We start from the raw sequence: 13225 nt of genomic DNA, 5'->3' as shown, positions 1-13225 counted from the left end.
CGTGTGTTACCTTGCAAGTTTCACAGAAGCCACAGTGATGAGTTTGGTGGGATTTGGAAATTGAAAGTGCCACATGAGCAGCTGCGGGACTATTTCACCTCACGGTCGATTTCATGTTGCATCTAACAGGTTTCGCTGTTTTCATTGGCTGAACAGTCCCTTGGGTTCGATCTGAACATGACAATTTAAAGGAGAAACTTGTTTTTGGTGAATAAAAAGTCTGAAATAAAAATAAAAGGCAGAAGGCTCATGGATAAATTAATCTTTTAAAGAGTTTGGAACAGCTTCCCTGGTGGTCTAGTGGTTAGGATTCGGCGCTCTCACCGCCGCGGCCCGGGTTCTATTCCCGGTCAGGGAAAGTAGATTTATTGCTGCGTAAAAATCCTGCGTTACTTCCAGGTTTGTACCAGTTTTGTGGGAATCAGGATAAGGCAGATTTCCTCCTTTGTGTCTGAATTGGAAATGTCACATGTCAAGAACAAAGAAAAGAGAGAAATAGGATACAACGCGCTGACGATATAGATGGTGATGCGGGCTGAAATCTGGCTGTTGATGGAGTAAATTTTATTGTTTCCACTGACACAAATACCTCGCAGGTCTGGGTCCAAATCTCGGACTCAGTGACAAGAAGACCTTTAATTGTAACTCTCCGACCTCCAGTGAAGTGGAGGCAGTTTTCACTCAGAAAGCAGTAACTGCGAGATTAACAGCGTGGGATGGAAAAAGACTCAGTTTGCGCGGTGACGCTGCGGACACTCCGACAGTGCTGTGTATTTCTGTGCCATTGAGCCCACACTGCTGCAGAGATAGAGCGGGTCCCGGACAAAACCCCACACTGGGGTTCCAGTAAGGTACCAGCAGAGGGTGCTCTCGCACCGATAAACAGAAACAATAATTCACTCTGCACTGAGAGAATCACAGGCGCCTTCCTAAAATATCAGAGCAAAACACAACCTCAACAAGAGGGAAGGAGCTTTGAGGAATTGTATTAGTTACTTTCAACTCGCAGTTGTACTGTCGCTGATCTTCTTCAATCTATTTGATCTCTTTAGTTTAGTAATTGTCATTTGACCCAGTTTCCGTGTCTGTCTAATATTCAGCAGCTCAATCCCCATCAGGTTTTGAAGCCTTTTTCCCGCGGCCTGTTCTCTGGGTTTATTTGATCCGACGAGAGTTTTGCTGCTTCAGAGAAAGTCTATCAACAATGAAGAGATTGCACAAGGAAGTGACTGTGATCTTTAAAATTAACATTGCGAATAGAATTCCCCCAGTGAACTTCAGAATGTTTCCTTAATGCTGGAATGTTTTTGTTACTTTGAGCAACCCAGAATTTGCAGCTGCTAATTAACAGGGCAGGGTTTCATTCCCGCAACCCTGTCTGGAAAAGCGCAGCCGTTCCACTATCGAGGTGCTGAAAGCAGCTCCGCTCGAGGTGTTTCCTTTGAGTATCAGCCAGCTCACCACTGAGAGATCTCACAGACTCAAAGAGGCACAACGACTGAAGTGACAGGATACTGGAAACACTTGGGCTGATCCCAGGTTAATGAGGATTCTTGCGTTGCTGACAGTCACATTGTGGCTGCATCTGCCCACGATTCTGTGCAACCCGCAGCAGACACGGTGTCAACCTATAGTTAAAGTCAGTTTCTGTACAGCAGTTAGACTGCTTTCCATTACTGTGAGACTGAAAGCGCAGTAATACACGGCAGCGTCAGTCAGCTGCAGACCAGAGATAGTCAAACTGGTGAATTTACTCGATGTCTGAAGCTCTCCAGAGAAACGGCTTTTAGCAAAATCTGCGATATCTTCACCAAATATCGAATTTTTTCCTCAATATAAACACGGGCTGTGTGTCTGGTTGTTGCCGGTACCAATATCAACGTAATTGTTCACTGTAGTATCATAGGTACAATTTAAAGTTAACGTTTCTCCTTCCGTCTTGACATCTGAGGACAGCGACTGAGTGACAGAATCTCCATCACTCAGATCTGAAAAATATGTTCAAACGGAAACAGATCAGACCGACTGAATACTTAAAATGCAGTTTTAAACCATGTTTGCAAAATGAAAGGAAATATGAAATGTATTTGGTGCATAATTACCTGTTAGGAATATTCCCCAAACAACCCAAAGGCTGATTAGCCGCATTATCGTTGTCACTCTATAAAACGGAGTTGGATATTTGCAGACACCCGTTTGAAACCTCACCCTGTATATTTTGCTGCCGTGTCTCGGGATGCTGTCACTGCATTTCCCTGTGTCCGCGGTGGTGCTGTGGGGTTGGCAGCTGGTGAACTGGCTGCAAGTGAATGGATTCACCCCGAGCTGGGTTCACTCAGTGTTCTGATAGGGCGAATGGTTTCCTAGTTAGACACGTGGGAAGAGATTTTATAACCGGAAACATAGGTTTATTGTTGTTTTCTTTAAATCCGGCTTCAATTTTACACTTCAGACTCACTCTGATCATAATGTTTGCCTAACGCTCTGTTATGTTGAGCGAGCCTCTGACAGTTTTTGTACAGGTTCAGCCCAGCTCTGTCTCTGTGGGACTCAGTGCGCAGTAATAAACCCCGGAGTCTGCCAGCTCTGTTTTAGACACTTTCAGCGGGACGGTGCGGGTTGTATCATTGAGCTCCGCTAAAAAAACGGTCCCCTGAGGATCTCCCTGTGTTTCCGCTGTATTTATTTGCCTGCAGCGGGAACTCCATGGATCCGCTGGGATACTGACGGTACCAGAACAAGTATAGAGTGTTCGCACTTGTAGTTGAATAATTACAGAACAACCCGACATTGACTCCTTCAGTGACGGCGACTGCAGGTGTCTGTGAAACAGAATCTCCTCGACAATGCCCTGTAAAAACACAAAGGAATATTAAGTTACACAATGCGCCTGCACTCTGTTTCCCCCAGGACTTGCTCATCAACCTGAACATAACCTCAGAGAGAAATCAGACAGCTGAACAGAAGCATATTTTTCACAGTTCAGTGGCTGGAACGGGAAGGTGCTGGCGGTGATTAAATAAAACTTCCAACATAAACATTCTATACTTTCTAACGAGATCAGTTCCTCGCCTTCATTCCCTGTGACTGGAACGGGAAATTGCTCAGTGTCTGTGTGTTTGAAAGTCTAGTGATTGTCAAATCATTTTTTGTTATCAGAGAAGTTTGAATTTCGGCCTAACTCGTCCTCTCTCATTCCCTGAGGGGAAATGTGTCGACTGCCATCAAACAGTGTTCAGTGTTGAAATCAGCGAGATCCGAATGACTATTCGAAGTTGGGATCAATCCATTCCTCTGATCACCTCCCCTCACCCCCTTCCACTGAACGAACTGCCCGACAGAATATAGTGTGTGGTAAACATGCGAAACACAGTGTTGAGCAACTTGTGAACTTACCAGTTAAAAGAGCTGCTGCTGTGATGAATAAATATAGGGTAACAGGAAACATGTTTGCAGAGCGCTCGCAGTGGATGTGACCAGAAAGGGTTGAAAGCTGAAGTTGTTTTCGTCAAGAGTTGGGAAGAAGTTGAGTCATATCCGGGCCCCTATTGATTGGTTCATTGCTGCCAACCTCATCATATGACATGCAATTGGCTTCAAATAATAAAATTCAGTCTCACCAATTCCAATTCAGAATTCTCGGAAGAAGATATTTGGTGAGGTATGTAAATCAACAAGCCCCAAAATGTTCTCAATGACCCCATTCCAAACCTGATTGAACAGAATCTGATGTGGAGATGCCGGCGTTGGACTGGGGTGAACACAATAAGAAGTCTCACAACACCAGGTTAAAGTCCAACAGGTTTATTTGGTAGCAAACACCATAAGCTTTCGGAGCGCTGCTCCTTCGTCGGATGGAGTGGAAATGTGCTCTCAAACAGTGCACAGAGACACAAAATCAAGTTACAGAATACTGATTAGAATGCGAATCCCTACAGCCAGCCAGGTCTTAAAGATGCAGACAATGCAGATGCAGAAATAGGCAGAGCCCCCAGGATGGGTAATTAGCAGTAAAAAAAAAATAGCAGACAAGTCCCTCCACCCACATTGTCTCCATCTTTAAGACCTGGCTGGCTGTAGGGATTCGCATTCTAATCAGTATTCTGTAACTTGATTTTGTGTCTCTGTGCACTGTTTGAGAGCACATTTCCACTCCATCTGACGAAGGAGCAGCGCTCCGAAAGCTTATGGTGTTTGCTACCAAATAAACCCATTGGACTTTAACCTGGTGTTGTGAGACTTCTTACTGTGAACAGAATCTGCCAGCAGAGGGCACCGAATCCCTGCATGCTCATTAGAAGGTCACGTGGGTCCAACGCCGAAGCCAAAAGGGATGTGTTCCTGAGTGAGGTCACAATGGGGCTGGTCCCTGCATTGTGTCTCAATCATCCCATTCCCATTCACTGAGATACTCAGTCAGACAGACTGGCGGCGCTATGTGACAGTAAGTGAAGAATTATGTTCATTAACACAGTTTAGCAGATTGACGACAATAGATTGTAATCTGATTTAATATAGTTCACGGTATATATGTATATAATATATATATCATAGAAATCATACAGTACAGAAAGAGGCCATTCGGCCCATCGAGTCTGCACCGACCACAATCCCACCCAGGCCCTACCCCCATATCCCTACATATTTACCCGCTAATCTACACATCTCAGAACACTAAGGGGCAATTTTAGCATGGCCAATCAACCTAACCCGCACATCTTTGGACAGTGGGAGGAAACCGGAGCACCCGGAGGAAACCCACGCAGACACGAGGAGAATGTGCAAACTCCACACAGACAGTGACCCGAGCCGGGAATCGAACCCAGGTCCCTGGAGCTGTGAAGCAGCAGTGCTAACCACTGTGCTACCGTGCCGCCCATGTATTTATATATGGACAGGTTGTAAAATGGAAACTTACGCACACATACAGATATATCGTTCCTCTTTAACCTTGGACTCTTATTTATCTACTTTTACAGGCGGAATATGTGCAGTAACTCAGTCTCTGGTGCCGTTAACTGTGCAAGAAGAAGGTTTAGCGCAGTTAGATTGTGAATAATCAGATCAACTATGCAATTGCATCAGCAGAAATAGGCAGAGCACCCAGGATGGGTAAATAGCACTAAAAAAAATTAGCACTGGGAAAGGGAAAATCTCAGCAACATTTGTGATGGCTGTTGACGAGTCTGGTTCCTCAGTATAGGCGGCATGAGCGCGGAGGATGGAACGGCCGATTACTATGCTGTGAGGCACAGCGTCAGGAAAAGCACATAAACCTCAGCGCATTCGGTCAAATGTTTTTGGGGCCTTTACCTGAGACATTAGTTTCTTTCTAGCTTTACAGAGTCAGGTTTTTATATCAAACGTTTGGATTGCTGTCCCTGCCCTTGTTGAAATCAATGGGGAGCCTGTCTGGGAAATCAGAATTCATAACTGTACCCCAAGTGATATCAGCTCAGTAAATAACTTGGAACATAGTGTGCCGGCCGAGGTGGAGAATACCGACAGGCGTGCAGTAATGCCGCTCATTATGGGCTGTTCATCCTGCCAGTTAACTGAAAAGGATCCCAAGGCAGTGAGTCTGTGTCACTGGGTTCTATATCAAAAACAAAATGTATAAAAGTCTGGGATTGAATTTAACCAATGAAGTGAAAAATGGTCCTTTAGAAAGCAAATCACCGAACAGCACAACCAGGACATCAGAAAGGTCCTTGGACAGCAACTGTGCCTGGTGTAGATTCGGACAGGCAATAACTCACATCTAACAGTATGTTGTTCCTTCTCGCCTGAAGTTAAATAAGGAACGCAGATCAGGAATATATTTCACTTACTGGGAGACTGGAGAAAGTTTTCCAGGGACAGCTTTATATAAATGCCCAGTTCTCTGATGAAGCACAGGCTACAAACATGCCAGGACTGTTCTTCTGCCGGTTTTTGTACGACCGATATTGATCTTCACTGCACAGAAATAGGTGGCGGTGTCTGTGATCTTGGCGTCGCTAACATTTAGAACGTTTCGAGTCCAGATGACCCTTCGTTAAATTGTTGTTGTGAGCTGCATTATTTGTGAGAATGAGAGTGACGGAGTGGGATTGATCCACAGCCAGTGTCACCAGTTTGAGGACAGGAGGGGAGAGAACCTAGAGAGAAGACTAGAAACTGAATCGAGCAATGAGCAGAGAGGGAGAAGTGTGTGTGGGGCACAGAATTGTTTGCTCTGAATTTATGTCCTGTACTTACACTGATAACTTCTGTAAACTCCTTTTGCAGGGAGTTCGAGGGAGAGAATTTCCAGATGGGAAAGTCAGAACAAACATCATATCAAAATCTGACAGTCACTTGATTCATCAGGACCTGAATATCATCAACCTCTGAATGTGGAAGGAGAAATGTTTGTCTGTTCTGTCTGTGGGGAAAGATTTTAAACATCAGTGTAACTGAAAAAGCACCGAGACACACATACACCCGAGTGAGAGTGTTCCAGTGAACTGACTGTGGAAAGAACTTTAACCATTAAACAGCCTGAAAAAACATCATACCATTCAGTGTGGAGAAATGTACATGTGTTCTGTGTGAGGCTCCAACTGATCATCCAACCTGCAGAGACAAATGAATAATTGAATCGCGGAGAAAGCGTGGACATATGGTGACTGTGGGATGGGATTAATTTTCCCTTTTGAACTGGGACATGATCAATGCAGGGACCTTTCACCTTCTCCATGTGTGGAGATGGATTTACTCAGTTATCCAGTCTGTCGACACACCAGCCAGTTCATACCCAGGAGAGGCTGTTCAGATGTTCCACATGTGGGAAGGAATTTGCTGACTCATGTGACCTCCTGGCTCATGAGCAAGTTCACACTGAGGAGAGCGCATTCACCAGGCCTGTGTGTGGCAACGAATTCACTCAGTCATCCCAGCTCACTGAACATCAACATGTACACAGTGATCAGAGACTTTTTAAATGTTCTGACTGTGAGAAGAGCTTTAAAAGCAAGAAGTATCTGCAAATACACCAGCGACTTCACACTGGGGAGAAACTGTTCATCTTGTGTGTGAGTGGGAAGAGATTTGTTCAGTCATTTGACTTGCTAATTCACCAGCGACATCACATTGGGGTGAGGCCATTCACTTGCTGTGTGTGTGAAAAGGGATTCACTCAACCACACCAGCGAGTTCACACTGAGGAGAGGCCATTTATTTGCTGTGTGTGTGGGAAGGGATTCACTCAGACATCCCACCTTGTGACACACCAGCAGGTTCACACTGGGAACAGACCATTCATCCTCTGAGAGTGTGAAGGGATTCATTCAGTCATACCAGCTTCTGTTGCACCAGCGAATTCACATTGGAGAGAGGCCATTCACCTGCTCCATGTGTGCTAAGGGATTCATTCAGTCATCAGACAGTCTGGTGCACCAACGAGTTCATACTAAGGAGAGGCTATTCACCTGCTCTGTATGTGGGAAAAGATTCTCTCAGTCTTCCCAACTCCTGAAACACCAGCGAGTTCACACTGGGGAGAGGCCATTCACCTGCTCTGAGTGTGGGAAGGGATTCACTCAGTCATCACACCTTGTGACACACCAGCGAGTTCACAAATGACTGCAAGAATTAGATTCTGCTTTTAATCATATTGAAGACTGAATGTGTGGGTTAATCCTGATGTGTGTAAGAAAGCCACTCTCTTCCATGGTTTAGAGCTCCTAGATATGGAACAGAACCTCCTTTACAACTATGTTTAGAGTCAGGAAGAATGCTGGAAACATGATGTCAAATCAGAGATTGGTGTAAAACTGGGATCTGTTCCTGACAAAGTAAAACGGCAGGTTTAACTTTACTGTCTGAAAATAGTACGAAGATTGAAAATGTTTGTGTGAAAATCCTGCATCTACCAATGTAAGGTAATGATAACATCAAGTTACATTTCTATCTGGAACCTTTGGCCATCTCTCACCTTCCATTGACTTCAGTGTTAGAAACTGACTGTTGAAATCTGTCAACATTAGAAAACTATTTATAAATAATTTGAGGGTTTTTTACAGTTGGGATCTTTCTCTGTTCTCTCCACTCAAGATATTAGATACCAGACTTTCTCCTGTGAATATCCAGCTGGAGTATTGGGCCCTGATATGTTCCTTTGTTCATCTTATTGACTCTAAATATTGAACCTTGTGGTTTCAGCCGCTGATAATCAAGCTCCCAACAACAGATTGTCTTTTACTGACTTTATTAACAGCGCTGCAATAATACAGACAGAGTAATTCCTCACATGGTTCCAGTACTCAGTGAAGTACTTTTTAAAAATTCATTCATGTGATGTGGATGTCACTGGCTTGGCCAGCATTTAGTACCCACCCTAATTACCCTTGAACTGAGCGGATTGCTCGGCCATTGCAGAGGGCATTTAAGAGTCAACCACATTGCTGTGGATCTGGAGTCAAAGATGTGCCAGACCAGGTAAGGACGGCAGATTTCCTTCCCTAAACACATTCGTGAACCAGATGGTTTTTTTTACAACAATCGACAACAGTTTCATGGTCATCAGACTTTTAACTCCAGATTTTTATTGAATTCAGATTTCACCACCTGCCATGGTGGGATTCGAACCCTGGTCCCTGAAGTATTACCTGGGACTCTTGATTACTAGTCCAGCGACAATATCACTCTGCCACTGCCTGCCTTTTATATGAAATTTATATGCATCTCCGAGCCTGTAATGGTGTATTGGTCTGTAATTTTAACAATCTAATTCAATATTAAGACCATAAGACCATAAGACATAGGAGCGGAAGTAAGGCCATTCGGCCCATCGAGTCCACTCCACCATTCAATCATGGTTGATTTCAACTCCATTTACCCGCTCTCTCCCCATAGCCCTTAATTCCTCGAGAAATCAAGAATTTATCAATTTCTGTCTTGAAGACGCTCAACGTCTCAGCCTCCACAGCCCTCTGTGGCAATGAATTCCACAGACCTACCACTCTCTGGCTGAAGAAATTTCTCCTCATCTCTGTTCTAAAGTGACTCCCTTTTATTCTAAGGCTGTGCCCCCGCGTCCTAGTCTCCCCTGCTAATGGAAACAACTTCCCTACGTCCATCCTATCTAAGCCGTTCATTATCTTGTAAGTTTCTATTAGATCTCCCCTCAACCTCCTAAACTCCAATGAATATAATCCCACGATCCTCAGACGTTCATCGTATGTCAGGCCTACCATTCCTGGGATCATCCGTGTGAATCTCCGCTGGACCCGCTCCAGTGCCAGTATGTCCTTCCTGAGGTGTGGGGCCCAAAATTGTTCACAGTACTCCAAATGGGGCCTAACCAGTGCTTTATAAAGCCTCAGAAGTACATCCCTGCTTTTGTATTCCAAGCCTCTTGAGATAAATGACAACATTACATTTGCTTTCTTAATTACAGACTCAACCTGCAAGTTTACCTTTAGAGAATCCTGGACTCGGACTCCCAAGTCCCTTTGCACTTTAGCATTATGAATTTTGTCACCGTTTAGAAAATAGTCCATGCCTCTATTCTTTTTTCCAAAGTGCAAGACCTCGCACTTGCCCACGTTGAATTTCATCAGCCACTTCTTGGACCACTCTCCTAAACTGTCTAAATCTTTCTACAGCCTCCCCACCTCCTCAATACTACCTGCCCCTCCACCTATCTTTGTATCATCGGCAAACTTGGCCAGAATGCCCCCAGTCCCGTCATCTAGATCGTTAATATATAAAGAGAACAGCTGTGGCCCCAACACTGAACCCTGCGGGACACCACTTGTCACCGGTTGCCATTCTGAGAAAGAACCTTTTATCCCAACTCTCTGCCTTCTGTCTGACAGCCAATCATCAATCCATGTTAGTACCTTGCCTCGAATACCATGGGCCCTTATTTTACTCAGCAGTCTCCCGTGAGGCACCTTGTCAAAGGCCTTTTGGAAGTCAAGATAGATAACATCCATTGGCTCTCCTTGGTCTAACCTATTTATTATCTCTTCAAAGAACTCTAACAGGTTTGTCAGGCACGACCTCCCCTTACTAAATCCATGCTGACTTGTCCTAATCCGACCCTGCACTTCCAAGAATTTAGAAATCTCATCCTTAACGATGGATTCTAGAATTTTGCCAACAACTGAGGTTAGGCTAATTGGCCTATAATTTTCCATCTTTTTTCTTGTTCCCTTCTTGAACAGCGATTTTCCAATCCTCTGGGACTTTCCCTGACTCCAGTGACTTTTGAAAGATCATAACTAACGCCTCCACTATTTCTTCAGCTATCTCCTTTAGAACTCTAGGATGTAGCCCATCTGGGCCCGGAGATTTATCAATTTTCAGACCTTTTAGTTTCTCTAGCACTTTCTCCTTTGTGATGGCAACCATATTCAACTCTGCCCCGACTTTCCTGAATTGTTGGGATATTACTCATGTCTTCTACTGTGAAGACTGACGCAAAGTACTTATTAAGTTCCTCAGCTATTTCCTTGTCTCCCATCACTAGATTACCAGCGTCATTTTGGAGCGGCCCAATGTCTACTTTTGCCTCCCGTTTGTTTTTAATGTATTTAAAGAAACTTTTACTATCATTCCTAATGTTACTGGCTAGCCTACCTTCATATTTGATCCTCTCCTTCCTTATTTCTCTCTTTGTTATCCTCTGTTTGTTTTTATAGCCTTCCCAATCTTCTGACTTCCCACTACTCTTTGCCACATTATAGGATCTCTCTTTTGCCTTGATGCATTCCCTGACTTCCTTTGTCAGCCATGGCTGCCTAATCCCCCCTCTGATAACCTTTCTTTTGTTTGGGATGAACCTCTGCACTGTGTCCTCAATTACTCCCAGAAACTCCTGCCATTGCTGTTCTACTGTCTTTCCCACTAGGCTCTGCTTCCAGTCGATTTTTGTCAGTTCCTCCCTCATGCGCCTGTAATTACCTTTATTTAACTGTAGAACCTTCACATCTGATTCTGCCTTCCTTCTTTCAAATTGCAGACTGAATTATGATCACTGCTTCCTAAGTGTTCCCTTACTTTAAGATCTTTTATCACGTCTGGCTCATTACATAACACTAAGTCCAGAATAGCCTGTTCCCTCGTGGGCTCCATCACAAGCTGTTCCAAAAAGCCATCCTGTAAACATTCAATGAATTCCCTTTCTTTGGGTCCACTGGCAACATTATTTACCCAGTCCACCTGCATATTGAAATCCCCCATGATCACTGTGACCTTGCCTTTCTGACATGCCCTTTCTATTTCGTGGTGCATTTTGTGCCCCTGGTCCTGACCACTGTCAGGAGGCCTGTACATAACTCCCATTATGGTTTTTTTGCCTTTGTGGTTCCTCAACTCTACCCACACAGACTCCACATCGTCTGACCCTATGTCGTTTAGTGCTATTGATTTAATTTCATTTCTAATTAACAAGGCAACCCCGCCCCCTCTACCCACCTCTCTGTCTTTTCGATAGGTTGTGAATCCCTGGATGTTTAACTGCCAGTCCTGAACCCCCTGCAACCACGTCTCTGTGATGCCTACCACATCATACCTGCCAGTTTGTTAAGGTTCATCTTTCTGGGGAGTTAACCTTCCCTTGAGTCTTTGATTAAAGGCATTTTTGGAAGTTTAAAAACAGGATCACAAGAACGCTTAAGTAATTAATTTTGGTTATTGTTGTTGTAAAGCACATGCTAAGTTTCTCTGTTTGTGTATGGATGATATTTGTGGGTTGAACGCTTCAAGCTTTGAGTTTTTCTGTCTGTGATTTAAATCAAACATTTAAAAAAGGAAGTGTAATTAATAAAATGTTTTTTTTCAAAAGTTATGAACTTGGAGCCATATTTACTGGACAGAGACACCTTTCCAGGATATTTTACTAAACATGCAGGAATTTTAATCCGGATAAAACTCACATGTGAGAATGAGAGTTTTAATTTGTAATGGTTATTTAAAATATGGTACTTATGAAACGACTCTGACCAATCCTGTGTTGGATTGATCTTGGGTTAAACTTCCTGTCAGGTCCAAAGATTTATTCCTGACACAACACAATGAAAAGGAAAATTCTGGAATTGGATACTGAAGAAAAGAGTTTAAAAGGAGAGATTATTAAATAGAAATGTTCCCAGACCGTGTGGTCATTAGATTGAAACAAAGGAAGGGTGCTGACATCCATTTGAAAACTTTTAATCCACCCCTTTCAAACTCAGTCTATGTACAAAGAAAACGCCAAGGATGGTAGATAAGGGGGTCTGGAAAACATCATGATGGTGGCATCTATCTGTTCATGAGATGCTCACAAAGCCCCATGATGCCCAGATACTAATTTCATTGCACCTATATGTAATGTATGTAATCTATCACCATTCTGATTGGATTGTGTCCAGCCGGGATGGGCTGAGTAACTGGATAAGAATTGATGATATTCTTTGTTGGGTGGAGTTGCACGTGGTCAGCCCCTGTGGCTTCTCCCCGCTGGCGTAACTCAATGAACTGTTTGTCGATTGAATCAGGTTTGAGTGTTGAATGATTCTTCTGAGTTCATTCCCCCCCAACACACTGGGTACATTACCACTTCATCCTCGGGAGTGGCCTGATAGGCCGTGGCCCAGACTACATGTGGCCCTTGGGGGGCCTTTCATGAATCACATGTTTTTGCTTGTTGTAGATGCACATTCAAAATGCTTGGAAGCACAGATCATGAGTAATATTACAGGGCAATTAGGACTAGTTTAGTGGTAAAAACTGGGCGGCATGGACAAGTTGGGCCGAAGGGCCTGTTTCCATGCTGTAAACCTCTACGACTCTAACTACCTTTTTTGTGCCCTGAAGTTCCCACAATTGGAAAGCAGCCAGATTAGTTAAATAGACAGCCTTAATTGTGAGACAATTAAATAATAAATGATTCATTAATACATATGTTATAAAGGCTGGAAATGTAAATTTGAACACAAGTTTATAACTTAGAATTATAAACACATTAAGAATGGTTAAAATGCTGTGGGAATTATCAGATGTTCCCTTCCCATGCTGACAGAATAAAGAAAGATGAAAGGACTTGTTAACCTTGACTGGAGGGAATGAATCGGCTCCTGTTCAAGATGTCTCAACATTGAATGACTGATGTGAACCAATTATCGGTCGACCCAATTATCAGGCTACCCCAAGCTAAGAGATATCGTTTGAGAGAAAGATATGTCTTAAAATTAAGACAATGTGTGCAATTAGCTAA

General features: G+C 43.6%; 1 non-coding gene across 1 annotated transcript; it reads left to right on the top strand.

The window, feature by feature from the left end:
* Positions 1–286: 286 nt before the first annotated feature.
* Positions 287–358, top strand: trnae-cuc (transfer RNA glutamic acid (anticodon CUC)). Its single transcript has one exon. It is a non-coding gene; the product is annotated as a tRNA-Glu (tRNA).
* The last annotated feature ends 12867 nt before the right edge of the window (positions 359–13225 follow it).

This window comes from Mustelus asterias, unplaced genomic scaffold, assembly GCF_964213995.1.
Source record: "Mustelus asterias unplaced genomic scaffold, sMusAst1.hap1.1 HAP1_SCAFFOLD_430, whole genome shotgun sequence".
Lineage (NCBI taxonomy): Eukaryota > Metazoa > Chordata > Chondrichthyes > Carcharhiniformes > Triakidae > Mustelus > Mustelus asterias.
This window is presented reverse-complemented; position numbering and strand designations above follow the sequence as displayed.